This window comes from Pan troglodytes, chromosome 1 (genome assembly GCF_028858775.2).
Source record: "Pan troglodytes isolate AG18354 chromosome 1, NHGRI_mPanTro3-v2.0_pri, whole genome shotgun sequence".
NCBI classification, from domain to species: Eukaryota; Metazoa; Chordata; class Mammalia; order Primates; family Hominidae; genus Pan; species Pan troglodytes.
Genome location: NC_072398.2, coordinates 62,814,963 through 62,837,429, shown reverse-complemented (window position 1 = coordinate 62,837,429; position 22,467 = coordinate 62,814,963).

Sequence of the window (22,467 nt, the reverse complement as noted above, 5' to 3'; positions counted from 1 at the left end):
GTTTGTTTCTTTTTATTCTTTTTTCTCTAAACTTCTCTTCTTGCTTCATTTCATTCATTTCATCTTCCATCGCTGATACCCTTTCTTCCAGTTGATCGCATCATCTACTGAGGCTTGTGCATTCGTCACATAGTTCTCATGCCATGGTTTTCAGCTCCATCAGGTCATTTAAGGACTTCTCTACATTGGTTATTCTAGTTAGCTATTCATCTAATCTCTTTTTCAAGATTTTTAACTTCTTTGCGATGGGTTTGAACTTCCTCCTTTAGCTAGGAGAAGTTTGATTGTCTGAAGCCTTCTTCTCTCAACTTGTCAAAGTCATTCTCTATCCAGCTTTTTTCCGTTGCTGGTGAGGAGCTGCGTTCCTTTGGAGGAGGAGAGGTGGTCTGATTTTTAGAATTTTCAGTTTTTCTGTTCTGTTTTTTCCCCATCTTTGTGGTTTTATCTACCTTTGGTCTTTGATGATGGTGACATACAGATGGGTTTTTGGTGTGGATGTCCTTTCTGTTTGTTAGTTTTCCTTCTAACAGTCAGGACCCTCAGCTGCAGGTCTGTTGGAGTTTGCTGGAGGTCCACTCCAGACCCTGTTTTCCTGGGTATCAGCAGCAGAGGCTGCAGGGTATCAGCAGCAGAGGCTGCAGAACAGTGAATATTGGTGAACTGCAAATGTTGCTGTCTGATCATTCCTCTGTTTCCTCTCAGAGGGGTACCCGGCCATGTGAGGTGTCAGTCTGCCCCTACTAGGGGGTGCCTCCCAGTTAGGTTACTTGGGGGTCAGGGACCCACTTGAGGAGGCAGTCTGTCCGTTCTCAGATCTCAAACTCCATGCTGGGAGAGCCACTACTCTCTTCAAATCTGTCAGACAGGGACATTTAAGTCTGCAGAGGTTTCTGCTGCCTTTTGTTCAGCTATGCCCTGCCCCCAGAGGTGGAGTCTACAGAGGCAGGCAGGCCTCCTTGAGCTGTGGTGGGCTCCACCCAGTTCAAGCTTCCTGGCTGCTTTGTTTATCTACTCAAGCCTCAGCAATGGAGGACGCCCCTCCCCCAGCCTTGCTGCCACCTTGCAGTTCGATCTCAGACTGCTGTGCTAGCAATGAACGAGTCTCCGTGGGCATGGGACCCTCCAAGCCATGCACAGGATATAATCTCCTGGTGTGCCATTTGCTAAGACCATTGGAAAAGCACAGTATTAGGGTGGGAGTTACCTGATTTTCCAGGTGCCGTCTGTCACAGCTTTGCTTGGCTATGAAAGAGAATTCCCTGACCCCTTGTGCTTCCCAGGTGAGGCGATGCCTTGCCCTGCTTCAGCTCACGCTCAGTGTGCTGCACCCACTGTCCTGCACCCACTGTCTGACAAGCCCCAGTGAGATGAACCTGATACCTCAGTTGGAAAGGCAGAAATCACCCATCTTCTGCGTTGCTCACACTGGGAGCTGTAGACTGGAGCTGTTCCTATTCGGCCATCTTGGTGAACAGTGCTTTTAAAAGAGTCACAGGGTTTGAAGAATAGAAATGAGATCCAGAACTTGCTAAAAGAGTGTCCAATGAAGCTTCTTTCTTTGGTTTCAGACAGTGTTGCCTCCTAGGAGCAGAGTGAACTGGAAGTGGATGGCCCTCACAGAAACTGAAGCTCAGCTTCAAATTAGTTCAATGCGTAAAGTTGGAACAATACGAAGAAGCCAGACGAAAGTAAATGTAAATCCACTCTAGAAGATTACATCTTCCTGGAACTCCAATTGTTTCTGTAATTTTGCAAATTCAAAGTCTGGCATAATAATAATAATAATAATAATAATAATAATAATAATAATAATAAACAGTTCCATGAAAGGACCACCCAACGTGAATGAAAACTAGCAGAAAAAAAAAAAAAAACAGTCCTGTAGGGGACTCAGATAGTGGTGTTATCAGACACGGATTCAGTACGTGCTGAAAAAGAAACAAAAGACTTTGATCTCTGGAGCTATGCAGGTGAGAAAGGGACAGGATTACTGGAATATCAAACTGCTGCTTCTAGATACAAGCCAACCCAGAACATGTCTCCTCTTCCCTAGTCCCTCTTTAGAACCACTCGGCATAAACCCAAACATTAGAGGAAGCCCCTCCCTTCTACCCCAGGCTAAAAGCTCTATGATTCCTTCCAGGTGCATTCCCTCTTTCTGGCAGCAAACTAAACAAATAAGCCTAATTTTAACTACAAGTGCATTTCTTGTAGTCTTTGTCTAGGGGTTTTGGCCCAATTCAGTGAAAGAGTTACAATCATTTTTCTCCATAAGGGATAGGTGGGAAGAGAGAGAGAGAAAAAGCTGTAAATTCTAGATGATAATTACCATCAATTTAAACAATGCAAGATTTAAGTGACAAACTATTAGGACTAAATGACATAAGTGGCCCTGCAGTACCATGTGGCTCCTGCTTCATTTCTTTCCAACTCTGGGGGCCAAACCACACCAAAAATCATTCATTTTCTTGAATGTCCTTCTCTTGATACTTAAAGTGTGGAATGTGAACCAGCGACATCAGTATCACTTGTAAGCAGATTCCACATCAGATTCATTGCCTGTTAATAAGATCCCCCCAGACAATTCTTATGCACACTAAAGTGTGAGAAGCGCTACCCTGCACAACTCTGCATCTTAGGAACATTGCAAATGCTCTTTCCTTTTCTAGGAAACAGTTATCTTGCCCACCTCCCTTCACCTTATTAATTTCTCAACTCAAATATTTCAACTAAAACTCAAACTTCCCTGACATTTTAAACTATAACAGGAGCCTCACATGCATACTCTTTGAGCACCTGTACTGTTTTGTCATAGCATTTGCCACAGACCATTTTTAAACACGGACTTGTATGACTATGTATTTAATGTCTGGCTCCTCCAGTTCATAAAGTTCTTAAGGGACCATGACTTTTTTGTTCACTTTGGTTTCTAGTGCACAAAGCCTAGATTACAGTAGGCATTCAGTATGTTTTAGTAGAATGAAAAAATATATTAGAAAGTCTGATCTACATGGCATCCTTCTATTGATTATTAAAAGGACTCATCATTATAACTCACACCTGGCTTCGATTATATAGTTAATTCATATGACAAAATAATTTAATCTGCAAAAAATGTCCTCTATTATTCATTATCCTAAACAGGTTTCTGTTTGATTTTGTTTTCAGATATAATAGTGATTTTTCAATCCTAATGAATTTTTTTCTTTTTTTTCTGAGAGGGAGTTTGCTCAGCCCAGGCCAGAGTGCAGTGTCACAATCTCGGCTCACTGTAACCTCCGCCTCCTGGGTTCAAGTGATTCTCCTGCTTCAGCCTCCAGAGTGGCTGGGGTTACAGGCACCCACCACTATGCCTGGCTAATTTTTGTACTTTTAGTAGAAATGGGGTTTTGCCTTTTTGACCAGACTGGTCTCGAAGTCCTGGCCTCAGGTGATCCGCCCACCTCAACATCCCACAAGTACTGGGATTACAGGCGTGAGCCACCACGCGCAGTCCTGATAAACTTTAGAATCACCTGAAGCTTTAAAATATTCCAGTGCCTGGGCTTCATCCTCAGAGATTCTGATTTCATCAGCCCAGCCACTGATGAAAATGTTACCCTCAGCACTCAATTGGACAAGACTTCAAAATTAACAGAAAATAATAGAAAGTAATGTTACCTTTCAGTATTCAATACATTATAAAGCAGTAATAAAGGCAAAATTTGTCTTAAGCTAAAGTTGCTAAATTACTACCTAAAAATGATGAAGTCAAAAAGAATTATATAAAATGTCAAGAATCAGTCTTGCATTGCCTATTGTACAAAATCTGAAAAGTTATTTCCTATATTGTGTCTAATTGTCTAGTTTTGAGAGTGAGAGGGCTAGTTCAGCATCAAATATTCCCTTCTGCCGGAAAGCAGACGTCTCACTATTATTTTGTTTCAGGAGTATCTTTTTATATAGCACATAGAAAAATTTAGCTTTTATTTTGTTTGTTTTTTAATAATCACCTAAGAATCTCTCTGTTTTACAATGGGTGAGTGTAACTCATTTATACTTACCATTTTTATTGCTATATTTGGATTTGGTCTTGACATTTTAATATTTGGCTTTCTACTGACTACAATTTTTTTTCCTGTTTACCTATCTCCTGTCATTTGTTGAATTGTTCAGATTTTCTTTGTTCCATTTTCTTTTTTTTCTTTCCTTTTTTTATTATTATTATACTTTTAGGTTCTGGGGTACAAGTGCAGAACGTGCAGGTTAGTTACATAGGTATACAAATGCCATGGTGGTTTGCTGCACCCATCAACCCGTCACCTACATTAGGTATTTTTCCTAATGTTATCCCTCCCCTAGCCCCCCACTCCCCTGACAGGTCCCAGTGTGTGATGTTCCCCTCCCTGTGTCCATGTGTTCTCATTGTTCAACTCCCACTTATGAGTGAGAACATGTGGTGTTTGGTTTTCTGCTCTTGTGTTAGTTTGCTGAGAATGATGGTTTCCAGCTTCATCCATGTCCCTGCAAAGGACATGAACTCATCCTTTTTTATTGCTGCATAGTATTCCATGGTGTATATATGCCACATTTTCTTAATACAGTCTATTATTGATGGGCATTTGGGTTGGTTCCAAGTCTTTGCTATTGTGAATAGTGCCACAGTAAATACATGTGTATGGTTTAGAATTCATACATTCTATCTTTATTCTTCCATAAGTCAACCTTAAATTTTAACACAAATACTTAAAGCTATTGTATTAGTTTCCTACTGTTGCTATAACAAATTACCGAAAACTTTACAGCTTAAAACAACAGAGCACTATTATAGTTCTGGAGGTCAGAAGTCCAAAATGCCTTGGCAAGGCTGTTTTACTTCTGGAGAACATAATGCATGTTCCTGCTTTTTCTAACTTCCTATTAGCTTCCCACGTTCTTTAGCTCATGGTCCCACGTCACTCTGACTTCTCTGCATCTGTTGTCACATCTCCTCTCTTTCCTTTCTTTATTAATCCTTCTTATATGGAACCTTTGGATAGCATTGTGCTTACCTGGATAATACAGGAAAACCTTTCAATGTCAATATTCTTAAATTAATCACACCTTAAAAATATTTTTGCCATATAAGGTAATATATTTATGGGTTTGTGGGATTCAGATGTAGACATCTTTAAGCAGTCATTATTCAACCTAAAGTTTATTTCTAAAGAGGCATATCTTGCCTTTAAGCAATATAGAAATCTTAATACTTTCCTCCATTCACAAACACTTCAAAGCCACCAACCTCTCATATTGGTATTTCAATTTTTCCCAAATTTTTACTTAAAAATGTGTTTATACTTAGGGTTTGTTTACAACTAATATTATGTTTATTGATTTCTTTGCTTACATTGTTCTTTGCAACTTACTTATTCCTCTAGAATTTTTGAATTTGGATTTCTTTAATACGGCATATCTCATAGTAATTGATTTAGAGAGGGTATCCTAAATGTCTGAGTCTTTGCTTAAATGAAAACCTCTTTATTTTGCACTCACAGTTGAAGGATAATTTTGCACTCACAGTTGAAGGATAATTGGTTAGAATTTTATCTTTAGGGATATTCCCCAAAAACTTTTGAGATTATCCACTGTCATCTTAGATAGTTCTGATTTAATTTTCTTTTTCATTCCTTTGTAGTAAATCTGTTTTTACCTCTCTCAAAACTTTAAGTAAGGTTTTTCCCCATAATTTATATGTGTGGTGTTTTAATTAATAGAATTTTTTAGCAACTAGTTGACCCTTTTCATGTGTTAAATCATGTTTTTCTTTAATTCTGGGAATGTTTTATACTTCACACAATATATAAAAATATACAAAAATTAACTCTAAATGGAACAGCCACCTTAATATAAGAGCTAAAAATATAAAACTCTTAAAGGAAAACATAGGAATAAATCTTCACTAACTTGGATTTGGTTATAAATTCTTAGACATGATACCAAAAGCATGAGCAACAAAAGAAAAAAAGATAAATTGGAATTCATCAAACTCAAAAACTTTCATGCATCAAAGGATATTATCAAGAAAGTTAAAAGAAAACCTACTATATATATATATATATATTTGCAAATCGTATCTGATGAAGGCCTAGTATCCAGAATATATAAAGAACTCTTACATTTCAACAACAAAAAGCCAAACAACCCAATTTTTAAAATGAGCATAGGGCTTGAATAAACATTTCTCCATAAAAGATATACAAGTGGCCAACAAACACATAAAAAGATGCTCAGGAGCACTAGTTGTTAGGAAAACAAAAATTGAAACCACAATAAGCCCCACTTCACATCCACTAGGATGACTATGATTTAAAAATAGAAAATAACAAGTGTTGATGAGGATGTAGGAAATTGGAACACATACATAGATGGTGGGAATGCAAAATAGTTCAGACTCTGTACAAAACAGTTTGGCAGTTTTTTAAAAGTTAAACATATAATTACTATATGACCCTGCAATTCCACTCCTTAGTATATATCCTCCCAAACAATGAAATCCAGTGTTCAAACAAGTACATGCACACACATGTTCATAGCAGCACTACTCACAATATGCAAAATGTAGGAATAACAAAATGACTCAAATTCCATCAAGGCATAAATGAATAAACAAATTGTAATATACAATGGAAGATCATTCAAAAATGAAGTACTGATACATGCTCCAATGTGGATAAACTTCAAAACCATGTTAAGTGAAAGGAATCAGACACAAAAGATCACATATTGTATAACTTCAGTCCTATGAAACATCTAGCATAGAGACATCCACGGAGACAGAATGCAGATTGGTGGTTGCCAGGAGCTGAGGAAAGCGGGAGTGAGAAGAAACTGCTTAATTGGTAAGAGCTTTTGTTTTGGACTAATCGAAATGTTCTGGAACTAAATAGAGGTGTTGGTCACACAACATTGTTAATGTACTAAATGCCACTTAATTGCTCACTTTAATTGTTTAATTTTACGTTATGTGAATTTTACTTTAATAAACAAAATTTACCTGGTGACTGACTTCTACTTTCATTTCTGGACAAGATGGAGTAGACATAATTTCCCCTTTCCTCCCATTAAATATACAGCTAACAACCCTGGAAGTTACTTATTAAACAAACATGAGAAGACTCCAAATGGTGGAAGAAGAAAGTCAGACTGTCTAGGGACATTAGGGCGTGAGAAGCAACACGGGAGTATATTTCCTAAGTTTTCATTTTGCTTCATACGTCTTGGATGGGGTGATAGAGATGGAGATGCCAGCAACTTGGAAATCCCAACAGCTACAGACAACAACAACAACAACAACAACAATAAAACAGCTTTCTCTCTCTAGCCAAAGGATTAGGAAAGGGGCAGCCTAGCAAGACAAACTATTTGACGATAATTGCCCTACACCTGTCAAACATGGTGGAAAAAAAAAATGCAATCCCACCCCACCCACGTCAACAAAGGCTGAACAGGGAATCTAGATTCCACCCGCAACCAGCAGTAAAGACAGATCCCTCCTCTCCATGTTGCTGTGGTATCAGAGGACGACTAGTACAGGGTCAGGACTTTCACTACTGTGCTTTGTCATTGGAGACCATGTGGGGTGCAGGGATGAGATAGTCCTGTCCTTCTCAGCCAGGTAATGTCAGTAAAAGCCTAGTTGGGCTGGAACACCCAACCCCACTAAGCTAAGAGGAGGAACACCTTCCCACCCTGTATGTCAGTGGAGACTGAGTGGGGAATCTGTACTTCCACCTCCATCTAGCAATGATGAAATAGCATTCCCTTCCCTCCACTAAAGCAGCATCAAATAATACTTGCTTTAAAAAAAAAAAAAAAAAAAAAAAAAAGGCCGGGCGCAGGGGCTCACGCCTGTAATCCCAGCACTTTGGGAGGCCGAGGCGGGCAGATCATGAGGTCAGGAGATCCAGACCATCCTGGCTAACACAGTGAACCCCCGTCTCTACTAAAAATACAAAAAATTAGCTGGGCGTGGTGGCGGGCGCCTGTAGTCCCAGCTACTCGGGAGGCTGAGGCAGAATGGCATGAACCCGGGAGGCGGAGCTTGCAGTGAGCCGAGATCGCGCCACTGCACTCCGGCCTGGGCGAAAGAGCGAGACTCCGTCTCAAAAAAAAAAAAAAAAAAAAAACAAAAACACAACAACGGCCAGGCGCGGTGGCTCGTGTCTGTAATCTTAGCACTCTAGCACTTTGGGAGGCCGAGGCGGGTGTATCACCTGAGGTCAAGAGTTCGGGACCAGCCTGGCCAACGTGGTGAAACCCCGTCTCTACTAAAAATACAAAAATTAGCCAGGCGTGGTGGCGTGCGCCTGTGATCCCAACTACTCGGGAGGCTGAGGCAGGAGGATTTATTATGCTGAGATGATAGAATAATAGATGGAATAATAGGTGGAAGAGATAGTTTCACTCTTTTGCCCAGGCCAGAGTGAAGTGGCTCGATCTCGGCGGAGGTCGCAGTGAGCCGAAATCGCACCACTTCCCTCCAGCCTGAGTGAAAGAGCGAAATTCCGTCTAAAAAAAACGAGAGAGAGAGAAAAGAACAATGATTTCAGTAAGCTCTAGAGTCTCTGAATAGAATATCAAAGCGTCCAGGCTTCAAACAAAAATCACCTGTCATTGAAAGAACCAGGAAAATCTTGACTTGAGTCAATAGACACCAAAACCAAGATGACATTTATGTTAGGTTAGGATTTTCTGAGAAGGTTTTTGTGGTAGTCAAATGAAGAACCAAATGAAAATTTTAGAACTGTAAAATACAAGAACCTCAAAGCAAAACAAACAAAAACAAAACAAAACAAAAACCTAATGGATGAGCTCAACAACAGAATGGAAGGAGTAGAGAAAAGAACCAGCAAACTTGAAAACAGAACAATAGAAATGACCCAATCTTAATAGAGAAAATACACTGACGAAAGTGAACAGGGTCTTAGGGACCTGCGGTTCTATAACAAAAGATCTAACATTTATGTCACAGAGTTCAAGAAGGAGAGAAGAAAGAGAAAGGGCCTGAAAAGTTATTTAAGGAAATAATGCCTGAAATTTTCCCAAATTTGAAGACAGACAGAAACCCTCAGATTCAAGAATCTGAGTGAACCCCAAAGAGAATAAACAAAGATAACATAGTAGAACCTCTTCAGCACCTAGGTCTTGGTGAAGAGTTATTAGACTTGAAACCAAAAGCATGTTTCATAAAATAAATAATTTGATAAATTGGATTTCATCAAAATTTAAAATGTTTACTCTTTGAAAGATCCTATTAAGATGATGAAAAACAAGCTACAGACTAGGAAAAAAATCTGTAAAACTTGTATCCTACAAAAGACTTGTATTTAGAATATAAATGAACTTAAAATGCAACAGCAAAAAAACTTATTAGAAAGTAGACAAAATACGTGAAGACACAACTGATTGAAGAGTATATACATATAACAAGCACATGGAAAGATGTTCAACCTTATTACTCATTAGAGAAGTATAAATTATGACCACAATGAGTTATTAGTATACACCTATCATAAAAGCCAATATAAAAAAAATAGTGACAACACCAAATGTTCATAAAAATGCAGAGAAACCAGATCACTCATACATTATTGGTGGGAATCTAAATGGTGCCACCACTCTGAAAAATAGTTTGGCAGTTTCTTTAAAAAACTGAACATACACTTACCATGTAACTCAGCAATCATGCTTCTGGATATTTATTCCAGAGAAATTGAAACATGATCACACAAAACCTTTATTGCATATTTATTTGTAATCATCAAAAATTCAGATAACTCAGATGTACTTCCACAGGTGAATGGTCAAATAAACTGTGGTACAGCCATACTATGGAATACTATGCAGCAATAAAAATGAATGAACTATTGACATGCAGAGCAACCTCTCTGGCTCTCCAGGGAATTATGCTGAGTAGGAAAAAAAGTCAATCTCAAAGAGTCACACACTACATGATTCATTTAGACAACATCCTTAAAATGACAAAATTATAGGGGCCAGGCGCGGTGGCCTGTAATCCCAGCACTTTTGGAGGCTGAGGCGCATGGATCACGAGGTCAGGAGATCGAGACCATCTTGGCTAACACGGTGAAACCCTGTCTCTACTAAAAATACAAAAAAATTAGCTGGGCGTGGTGGCGGGCGCCTGTAGTCCCAGCTACTCTGGAGGCTGAGGCAGGAGAATGGTGTGAACCTGGGAGGTGGAGCTTGCAGTGAACCAAGATCTCGCCACTGCACTTCAGCCTGGGTGAGAAAGCGAGACTCCATCTCAAAAATAAAAAATAAAAATAAAATGACAAAATTTTAGGGTGGAGATCAAATTAGTGGTAAGTAATGGTAGGGAAGAGGAAGATGGGTGTGACTATAAGAAAGTGTAGCATGAGAGAGTTACAGTTGTCCCTTGATTTCTGTGGAGGACTGGTTCCAGGACCCCTGTGGATATCAAAATTTGTAATATTCAAGCCCCTTATGTAAAATGACCTACTATTTGCATATAACCTATGTACATCTACCTGTATACTCTAAATCATCTCTAGGTTACTTATAATACCTAATACAATGTAAATGCTAAATGTAAATAGTTTTTATACTATATTGTTTAGGGAATAATGACAAGGAAAAAAGTCTCTGCATGTTTAATACACATTTTTTCAAACTTTTTTTAGATTTTTAAGTCTTTTTAATTTTATTTTTATTTTTTAAATTTGTGGGTACATTGTAGGTATATATATTTATGGGATACTTGAGAGTTTTTGATACAGGCATGTAATAAGTAATAATCGCTTCATGAAAAATGGGGTATCCATTCCCTCAAGCATTTATCCTTTGTGTTACAATCCATTTATACTCTTATTTTTAAATGTACAATTAAATTTTTATTGACTACAGTCATCTTGTTGTGCTATGAAATACTAGGTCTTCTTCATTCTACCTATTTTCCAAATATTTTTTATCAGCAGTTGGTTGAATCCATGAATGCAGAACCCATAGATGTAGAGGGCTGACTGTATTTGGGATTATGAAATATTTATGTATCTTGATTGTGACAGTGGTTATGCAAAATCTACATGTATGATAAAAAGACATGGAACTATAGACACATTGTTCCAATGTTAATTTCCTGGTTTTGATAATGTACTATAGTTATATAACTATAAGTTACATTAAAAGTAACTATAGTACATTAGATGAAGGGTGCACAGGGGAAAGTTAGATGAAGGAAAATTAGATGAAGGGTGCACAGGCCTCATTGTACTATCTTTGTAACTTCCTCTGAATGTAATTATTGCAAAAAAGTGATGACTATAATTTGACAGTCATTTAAGTTGGAGAAGTTAGTCATACTCTCTAATGACTTTTGCATAGCCCTCTGGGGGATTTGATTGAAATTTGAATGAATTGCCACTAGATGACACCATTGATTGCATAAATAAACCACCAGACTATTCCCTAAACATCTGAAATTTACTTAAGCCTCTATTGTTTTCAAAAATGTGATTTTAAAAAATGTAAAATATGAGATTTATAATCAGACAAAATTTTACTCTCTGTTGATATTAGAAATATTATTTAACTGTCCTAAGCCTCACTTTAACTATGTCTAAGAACTTATAGGGGTGTGTGGGTGTGCGCGCGTGCATTTATCGATCTCACTAAAAACCATTTTTAAGAAAAATCCTCTAACTTTTTTTAGTGAGATCAGATACTACCTTGCAGGTGCTAAGTTTTCTTTGTTGCTATAATAGAAGATGGGGAATGGTGGTATTATCACTAAAGAACTCTGAGAGCGAGCTGAGCTATGAATCCTTAGTTAAGTACCAAACCTAGTTACAAATTAACTTTAGATCAAATGTATCTGCACAGATCTTCACTATTTGCTTGTATTGATCATTTTTTACATTTGTTTTTCAGTATTTTACAATGTTTTGACATCTTAAAACCTTGCTGACCACAGAGACTGTCCCATCCAGCGATAGCCAGTTTTCAGAGACAGCAAAGGACTCACTGGGCGTGTCTTTCAAATGCAAACCAACCAATCTTGGGTACTAGGCAATTAGAGACCACTCCTACAGCCCCAAACCCTATGTGTCTCAGAGTGCTTTCAGGCCAAGTGGCCCTACATGATGAAGTGATAAATGCATTTCAACCTCAGAAATTTTGCACTTGTTACCTTTTCCGTCTCTTCTCAGATGTCTATGACATCTACTTCCTCACTTTATGCAAGTCTCCCAAATGTCACTAGAGATGTCTTCCCTGAGCCACACTATCATATATAGCAGCCCCTTCATCCCTCCTTTCTTCCTAGTGCTTGTATCACATTGTCACACATTTTTTCTTATTTTATTATCTTCTTGCCTCATTATATTAGTTTGCTAGGGCTTCCATTGAAAAAAATGCAGCCAGGTGCAGTGGCTCACGCCTGTATTCCCAGCACTTTGGGAGGCTGAGGCGGGTGAATCACCTGAGGTCAGGAGTTCAAGACCAGCCTGGCCAACATGGTGAAACCCCATCTGTACTAAAAAATACAAAAATTAGCCAGGTGTGGTGGCGTATTCCTGTAATCCCAGCTACCTGGGAGGCTGAGGCAGGAGAGTTGCTGGAACCCGGGAGGCGGAGGTTGCAGTGAGCCGAAATCCAGCCATTGTACTCCAGCCTGGCTTGACAACAGTGAGACTCTGTCTCAAAAAAAAAAAAAAAAAAAGCAACACACTGAGTGGCTTAAACAACAGAAGTTTATTTTCTCACACTTCTGAAGTCTGGAAGCCCAAGATCAAGGTGTTGTCAGGTTTAGTTTCTTGGGAAGCTTCTCTTTTGGCTTGTAAATGACCACATTCTGTGGCCTTACATGGCCAAACCTCAGTGTGTGTTGTCTGTGTCCTAATCTCCTCTTCTTACAAGGACACCAGTCATATTAAATCAGGGCTTACCCACATGACCTAATTTTACTTTAATTACCTCTTTAAAGGCCCTATCTCCAAACACAATCACATGTTTCCAGGCATATAGTACATGCTCAATAAATACCAGTTCTAAGACTCCCAAGTCTGGTGTGGAGACTGAGGACATCCCAAAATATGACTATAGGACACCAGAATACTCCACCACAAAATATGCCTTTTGAGCATGTTTTGAGCTGCTTAGTCGGAGACACTGCAGACACAGAAGTAGCTCTGAAAACCCATCCTTTTATACAAGAAATTTACATCTATAAAGGAAATCTACATCAGTAAAAGTATCTGTATCAGGAAGAGGGCTGCTCTGAGACAACTTTATTACCTGACTTTTAATCTGCATAACAAGACAACATTTATTCACCATGCATTTCCTTACCTCATCCTTCTGAAACTTATTTCCACCGCCCACCAGAAGCCCCAAGTCCCAGTTCCTTTCTGTATGTAATTCAGGATGCTATATAAGCTTAAATCATCTATTTTCACAGGACTGCTCTGTGTATGCATTTAATTAAACACGCATACACACAGGAGTTTTTCTTCTGCTAATTTGTGTAGCTTTTTCTCCTGCTAATTTTTGTAGCTTTTTCTCCTGCTAATTTGTGTAGTGGCAATTTAATTTACAGCCCAGCCAAAGAACCTAGAAAGGTGGAGGGAAGACATTTTTCTCTCCTACACTAGCAGGCCAGTTTCTGTTATCCTCTGCTGGTGTCTAAAATCTCTAAGCAAAACATGACTCTTTGAAACCCTTAGCAGCTTAATATTAAAATTTTGATGGCTTTTCAATAAATTTGTATAATTAGACTAATTTTTATAATTCTCATATTTTTAAAGGGCAGAACATATCAAAACACAGGGTGGTTGTCAGTGAAATTTATAAATTTATGGAAGAGTTACAACCTTAATTAAATTTTTATATTGCCTTTACTTTCTGCCAGTAAAAACCAAAACATCTGGGTTTTGGCCTGTTCTTATGAAAACAAGTCTTTTTTTTAACATAAAATAAGTATAAATTAACACTAATATTATGGTTTCTTATCATGTAGGTAGAGTTATAACAAAGTTGTTCCACGATATCAACATAAAAATATAGGATTTATATTTACCTCTTCCTTGTCAATGAGTAAGAAATACAGCCTGTAATCCCAGCACTTTGGGAGGCCGAGGTGGGCAGATCAAGAGGTCAAGTAATGGAGACTATCCTGGCCAACATGGTGAAACCCCATCTCTACTAAAAATACAAAAAAAAATTTGGCCAGGCATGGTGGCGCTCGCCTATAGTCCCAGCTACTCAAGAGGCTGAGGCAGGAGAATCACTCGAACCCAGGAGGTGGAGGTTGCAGCGAGCCCAGATCACACCACTGCACTCCAGCCTGGTGACAGAGTGAGACTCTGTCTCAAAAAAAAAAAAAATACCAGAAATACAACCAACACTGTAGAGCAGCAAGCAGAAGATAGGCATTCTAATCAGGGCCTTAGGAATTGCAATTTGAGAGACACAAATCTAGCAAGCAGCTAAATCGTGTTCTACCCAGGCAAGGTAAGGCAGGGCTTTTAACAACTATTGTAAGTTCATACATCTGGAGGGTCTATGATTGATGATGGCTGGTTATCAGCTTAGGATGTCTCTAGTTGAAGATCGATTTAGTTTTGTGTAGCTGTTTCTCCAGGATGTCAGTGATTGGGCCCAGTAGAAATAGCTCAAATCAAATGCAGCTGGTTTTATAATTTGGCCCATTTAAACAGGTCAAATTCCATCTGGGTGTGTATGTGACTGAGATCCAACTCCTCATGCCCTCCCAGCTCCATTTTAGCAACTCTGACATAATCATCTCCATTTTCAATTTTCTTTTCACATCCTCATGACTAGATTGTACTGTACATTGAAAAGTTATATTTTCAGTCATAAGATTTTGCCATCTCCTTTATTCAAAACATATGTACACCAAAAAGGTGAAATGAGGGCCTAATTTATACTCAGAGCAAAATGTGATTCACAATTCTACAGCCCAGAAAAGTTTTGAAAAATTAAAGGCTTTTTTAAAAAATCTATAAGATATGACCTGGGAAGTACTTCTGGAATGGCAGGATAAGAAGCTCTGCAAATCAGACCCTCCACAAAAGTTATGAAAATATTGGCAAAAAATGTTAAAAAAAGTTAAAAATCTAACTTTCAGAACTCTACAAATTAACCAAAGGCTTGCAACAATACAAGGGGCACTTATGAAGAATTGTTATACCTCCACGACAAAAAGAGAAATAACTCAATTTTCTAAATGAGTGAATGGTTTGAATAAATATTTCTCCAAAGAAGATATAGAAATGACTAATAATGAAAAAAATTCAACAATCACTAGCCATCAGGGAAATAAAAAGACCACAATTAAACACTACTTCAAAGTCACAAGGATGGTTATAATAAAAGAGATGAACAAGGACAAGTATTGGCAAGGATGAGAAGAAATTGGAACCATCATGCTGGTGGGAATGGAAAGTGGTGCAGCTGTTTTGGAAAAAAAGTTTTCCAGTTCCTAAAAAATACTTAAACAGGGTTGCCACAAGACCCAGAAATTCCACTCTTAGGTATATTCCACTATTAGGTATATATATATATATGTATATATATCTCTTAGGTATAATTCCACGTGTGTGATATATATACTTGTCCACTCTATATGTTCACACAAAACTTGTCCACTCTTATGTGTATAGCTACGTGTTTACACAGAAACTTGTGGCTGGGCGCGGTGGCTCACGCCTGTAATCCCAGCACTTTGGGAGGCCAAAGCGGGCAGATCACAAGGTCAGGAGATCAAGACCATCCTGCCCAACATGGTGAAACCTGTCTCTACTAAAAATACAAAAATTAGCTGGGTGTAGTGGTGCATGCCTGTAATCCCAGCTACTCAGGAGGCTGAGGCAGGAGAATTGCTTGAACCAGGGAGTTGGAGGTTGCAGTGAGCCGAGATCGCACCACTGCACGCCAGCCTGGTGACAGAGCAAGACTCCGTCTCAAAAGCAAACAAACAAGCAAACAAACAAACGACTTGTACCTACTGGTTCATAGCAGCATTATTCCTAATAACTAAAAGGTGAAGAACCCAAATGTTCATTGATTGATGAATGGATAAACAAAATGTAATATAGCCATAAAATGGAATATTATCCAGCAACATAGAATAATGAAATACGGATATGTATTACTACATAGATGAACCTGGAAAACATTATGCTAAGCAAAAGGCGGCAGACACAAAGGGCCAATATTGTATGATTCCATTTATATGAAGTGTCCAAAATAGGTGAATCCACAGAGACAGAAAGATTAGTGGCTACCAGGAGCCAGGAGGAAAGAGAAATAGAGCACGATGGATACAATCTAAAATTAGATAGTGGTGATGGTTGCACAGTTCTGTGAGTATACTAAAGACTTCTGAATTGTACATTTTAAAAGAGTGATTTTATGGAATATGAGTTAAATCTCAATAAAGCTATTTCTAAACATTAAAGAAAAAATATGACTTGAACTTATTTGGTAGCAAAATGTGACCATTATAAAACTGTTGTCTTTATTTATGCCACTTAGTGTGACTACGTGTATCTTTTTCTGTAGAAATGTTAATTCATTTCTTTATCAGGTGCTATCCTGGACCCTGCTGGAAATGTTATATATATTGCAAAATGTGTTTACTGTTTATCGTTCCAAAATGGTAGAAATTCTGAATTCTTAATTTTGAAACACATCTGGTTCCAGGAGTTTTTGAATAACAGATATGTACCAGGATTGTTACTGATAATCACTAGCATAATACTAAATGCTGAACTTCAATTTTGGTTTCCTTCTTGTGCCCCAAGACCAAGGAGAACAGATCCATGTTTAATGAAAAGGCAAGTTTGATATTAGTTGGCCTGAAAGCACTCCTTAGATATTTATAGCAAATAGAGAATATTTATACACATATATTTGATTTAAAATTGGTTTGTAAACCAGGTTTGGTACTTAATTCACTGGATTCACAGCTCTCAGAGCTCTTTTTTTTTCTTCTTTTTCTTTCTTTCTTTCTTTCTTTCTTTCTTTCTTTCTTTCTTTCTCTTTTTCTTTCTTTCTTTCTTCCTTTCTTTCTTTGTTCTTTCTTTCTTTTTTTTTTTTTTTTTGAGACAGAGTCTCACTCTGTTGCCCAGGCTGGAGTGCAGTGGCGCAATCTCGCCTCACTGCAACCTCTGCCTCCCGGGTTCAAGCGATTCTCCTGCCTCAGCCTCCCAAATAGCTAGGATTACAGGCACCTGCCATCATGCCTGGCTAATTTTTGTATCTTTAGTAAAGACAGGGTTTCACCATGTTGGCCAGGTTGGTCTCGAACTCCTGACCTCAGGTGATCCACCCGCCTTGGCCTCCCAAAGTGCTAGGATTACAGGCATGAGCCACCGCGCCCGGCCCTCAGAGCTCTTTATTGATATTTCCACCATCTCTTATCTTCATGGCCACAGAGAAACTTTAGCACCTCTAAGAAGTGCCTAGAAGTTAGTTTTTTTCCCCAGGACCAAAAATTTTAATGAAAAACAAAAAACAAATCCAAACACCTGTAGAGCGAGTACCTTCTAATGCAAAGAATCCCTGCCATAATCTGTAAGAAGACCGATTCTCTTAATGAATCACCAATGGGATGGAATCTGAAATTGTAAAATACTGTAAGTCAATGTTTCTTATTTGTTGGAAACCCAGATGTTGTCATATTATAGACACAATGGTATAATAACACAACCTGTAGGTCCCTGGCAGAATTGCAATAGATCATTAGTAATTCTTTGAATTCTGAAAATACTAGATGGAGGTTTAACAACAGCAAAAAATTCCAGTGAGCTGAGACCTATTTTTAATTTGCCTCTTACTGGAAATTGAAAGATATAAAAGACCCCTAAGGACATATTTAAACCAAAATGGTTTGGGTACCCTGTACCTAGGCTGGTGGTCCCCAAAATAGTCCCTGGACCAGCATCATCAGCATCATCTGAGTACTTGTTAGAAATGCAAATTCTGCGCCCCATCACAAACCTGCTGAATTGGAAACTACAGAGTGGGGTAGAACAGCAATTCCTCTTTAAACAAGCCTTGCAAGTGATTCTGATGCCTGCTAATGTTTGAGAACTACTGGCCTGTGCAAATGTCCCAACATATTATAAGACACATTTGGAAAATATTTTACGTAACACTCCCCATTCAGAAAGTCATGCTATACGTTAACTCATATTAAAGGCTCCGAGTAGATCTGCAGTAAAGGAAACTGATGAAAGCGTAGGAATTTGGAAGAACGAAAGCAGGACATTACAGTGCCCCCAGGGCAGTTTGTTGCTTTCCTAGAGATATAGTAACTTCAGTATGCAGAGACCAAATTTGTTTTTCCTTTAAGCAGTGCAGTAAAAATTGTTTTTAATGATTATTTGTGTTCTCTTTTTGATTTGCTAGGCAGCTATTGGTCTTTATGTAGGGCATATCTGCCTGCCTCCAATGGGGTATGGTAAACTGTTCTTGTCCCCAGAGGGACCCCAGATGGCTTGGCAACCTTTTCCTGTGGGAGGGCATGATTTTAGACTGCTGTCTTCCATAAAAGAAAAATCAGGGATGTGAGTCCAACCAGAAACAAGTTGTAAAGACTCAGAAGCTGACACAGATGGGGCTCATTAGCAATATTCTTAAAGAGCCAAAAGAAGCCAAGAATAGAACATTCTCTTGTTCTCTCCCATTCTTTGTATGATATTCTCTTCTTGTTGTATATTAGATTCACCTTTTGCCCTTTAAACATCTGTTTAAGTGAAGAAAGCAATTTAAGATAGAAGATTATGATGATCATTATACCGCCTTTTCTAAAAACAAACAAATTTACTCCTTCACCCCAGGCTTGAAACCTCGGTCTCAAATTGACCTTGAAGAAGTCAGCAGTCATGTTCATTATTGTCACCATAAGTGCACTAAATTAAGCAAACAATTCTACTGTCTATTCTCAGCAATTGTGTAGATCAAGTTATACATTTTGAGCACTCCCCTTATTCTTATTTCCATCATATATTTCTACTTAGTTTCTTCTTTGCACCAACCTTCTCTCTTATTCTAATTTACATTATACTTTTAATTTTGAGTTTCTTACCATGTTGCTATGAATTTTATAGAAACAATCTATAAATAAAATTAATTCATATTCTCTTCTTCATTCTTATATATAAATAATACATTCTGGTTTTTTTCCTTTAGCATCCTTCATGACTTAGCAAATATTTTTTGAGCATCCACTATGTCTGCCCTATGGAAGGTGCCATGGATATATAAAATTATGTCACTTTAACCTCCTCAAATCTGGAACAGTTTGAACAAGAAGTAAATAATGAAAGTCATGGATTGTAACCCATTTATTAAAATAAGAGTCCATGAATAAATAAATAAGTAAATAAGAAAACTCCTCAGTAGAATTCCACCTGACAGATGTAGAAAGAATAAGAAAATTAAATGCTACTGGGCCAGGCGCGGTGGCTCATGCCTGTAATCCTAGTACTTTGGGAGGTCTAGGCAGGTTGATCACGAGGTCAGGAGTTCAAGACCAGCCTGGCCAACATGGTGAAACCCTGTCTCTACTAAAAATACAAAAAAAGTAGCCAGACGTGATGGTGGGCACCTGTAATCCCAGCTACTCGGGAGGCTGAGGCAGGAAAATTGCTTGAACCTGGGAGGCAGAGGTTGCAGTGAGCTGAGATTGCGCCACTGCACTCCAGCCTGCATGACAGAGCAAGACTCCATCTCGGAAAAATAAAAGAGAAGAAGAAAATTAAAAGCTACTGTCTTTCAAGCACCATAGTAATAATTGTGTTAGGTGGAGATCACCAATGGATGCTGCCATTAGAGGATGAAAGTGTGATGAGAAACAAAATATTTGTATAGTCTTAAATTATCTCCCCAAAAGATATTTACTAGTTGCAGAGGAAAATAAATAGTAACTTTACAGTGAAGAAACCTGGCAGATACCACGTTAGCCAAGTGATCAAATTGGTAAAATGTGCCTCCTGATATGATATACTGAGAAGAATACAACATCATTTCCGTAGTATTTTTATCAAAAATGCATAGCCTGAATTTGATCACAAGGAAAAATCAGACAAACCTAAACATAGGAAAATTCTACAAAATAACTGGCCAATAATCTTCAAAACTGTCAATGTCATTAAAGACAAAATAATTGAAGAGCTTTTCTAAAAAGGAGGATAAGTAAATCTAATGTCTAAATGCAATATATGTTACTGGATTTGATCCCGGGCCAGAAAAAGGACATTAGCCAAGCCATTAATGAAATTTGAAATAAAGTCTCTAAAATACATACAGTACTATATTATAACAATAATAATTTCTTGATTTTGAAAAGTGTAGTGGTGTAAGATGTTAGCATTTAGGAAATCTGGGTGAAAGATATATTTGAAATCTTTGTACCTTTTTGTAACTTTTGGTAAGTCTGAAATTATTTTCAGTGAAAAGTTAAAATGATATTTTTATAGTAGTTCCCTTTTAATTTATACTCCTCTTTCCATATGCTCTTTGAGTTATATGAATATACATTTTTTCCTAAATAGAACTTTTCATTTTTAATCCAAAAATGTAAATCATAATCACTTTAATTTTTTTCTATATTGCATCCACATGCCAAAAAAAAAAGGAAAGAAAAAAGTTTGCCATTATTATAGTTAATGAGCATCCCCTAAGCCAGAACAGAATTCTGTGGGTAAAATACAGCATATATTCCATTTACTGATGTATTTTAATACATAAGATATAAATTTTAAGTGAAAGTCAATGGCAGCATCAAAGAGACAAGATGTCATTAAAAAGAAGTAAATTTAGACTGGAGCAGAAAAGCAGGTGGATGGGGCTGTTTCAGCTACTTAGTTTGATGATGGTGGCAGATGCATTCATTTAATCATTCAACAAACACCTAAGCACTGAGGCCTGAGAGATAACAGGAGCAGACAAGGCTTGAGCACTGTTCTCGTGAAGCTCTTCGGGGTGTGTGTGTGTGCGTGCGTGCGTGTGCTGGGAGTGGTGGAGGGTAGGGGTACACTAGGAATAAAGTGCAATGACTGGAATACATTGGCATAGGGACACTTGGAGGAGGACATGGATGAAGCAACTAACCAGATGGCTTCCAGGTGGAAAGGATATCTAGGCAGAGGCTGGGAAGGTCAAAACTGCTAAACGTATTTCTTTGAATCCTCTCAGAGCACCACTTCCTTCATGCCAATCAGTTGCCTCCTTGAATCTCTGTTCAGTTAACAAGCGGTGGAGTAAGTAGGACAGATCTTTAGCAGCTGTGAGAAGGGAAACAATATGTACAAAGAAAATTCCAATTGAGAAAGAGCAGGGACAATTGAAGAAACTTTAAAAGGTTCAGCATAGCCAGTATAAATTGGGAAGGGAGAGTGGAAAAAGGTGAAGCTGTAGGGTAAACAAATGCCAGAACATGAAGGATCTTATGTTCTGTACTGAGATATTAGATATTATTTTGAGCACAAAGGGGCATGACTCCTTATAGATAATTTTTATTCAGTGTATGAATCTTTAGTGGTTTGCAGTTTAGTTTTTGGGCTCACTATCACAGCAACTGCCTTCTCACTACGCTGCCCTAAGGATAATAGAGATCATCCCAAGCTTGCTGAATCCTACAGAAACCTGAGATGATTAGATCTGTCCCAAGATGGAGTGCAGAGGAGACTTGCTTGCAGAAGATTCTTCTGCTTGGAATACCAGCACTTGAAGACTGTCTTCAGGTTTCTTTCCCCTCCTGTTGGAAATGGGCTCTGCTTCTGTGTCCAGGGATTGTGACAAGTAAATATCCTCTATATCTTTACAAAAATAATGGTGGAAATGGTACTTTAAAAAAAATGTAATACCACGTGGAATAGTATCATTGAAACTGCTCGTCACATTTTAAGGTTTCCAAAACGGGGAAGTTGAGGATCAGTTTCAGATAACTAAGCTACTCACAGCTTGATGTAAGGGGATTTTCCACTCAGCAGCCTCTTTTTACCAAGTGCCACAGGCACTTCATAAAATTACTCACCAGAGATGGGAATGTTTTTCTATTTTATCTCAAGGGTGTACTCCAGAAGAAAATTCAATTTGTGTTTTACTAGTTTTGTAAGATTTCTGTTTTAGTCAGGCTATGCTAACTGCCATTTAAGAAAAAAATAACTCCTCTCATATTTTTAATACACAATTAAAGTTTATTTATGCTTCATGGCACAGTCCAAAGCAGGGAAGAGGAGAGGGGAGCCTCTGGTTGATGGTCATCCATGGATCCAGACTTCTCCCATGAAGTGGCTCTGCCATCATCTAGGGCACTGGAGTCCTCCACTTCATCTAAAATAAAAGGGGTGTACATCACTTCTGCCCACAATCCATTACACAATCATGTGGGTCCCCCCCCCCAATTATATAGAATGCTGGTAAATGCAATCCAAC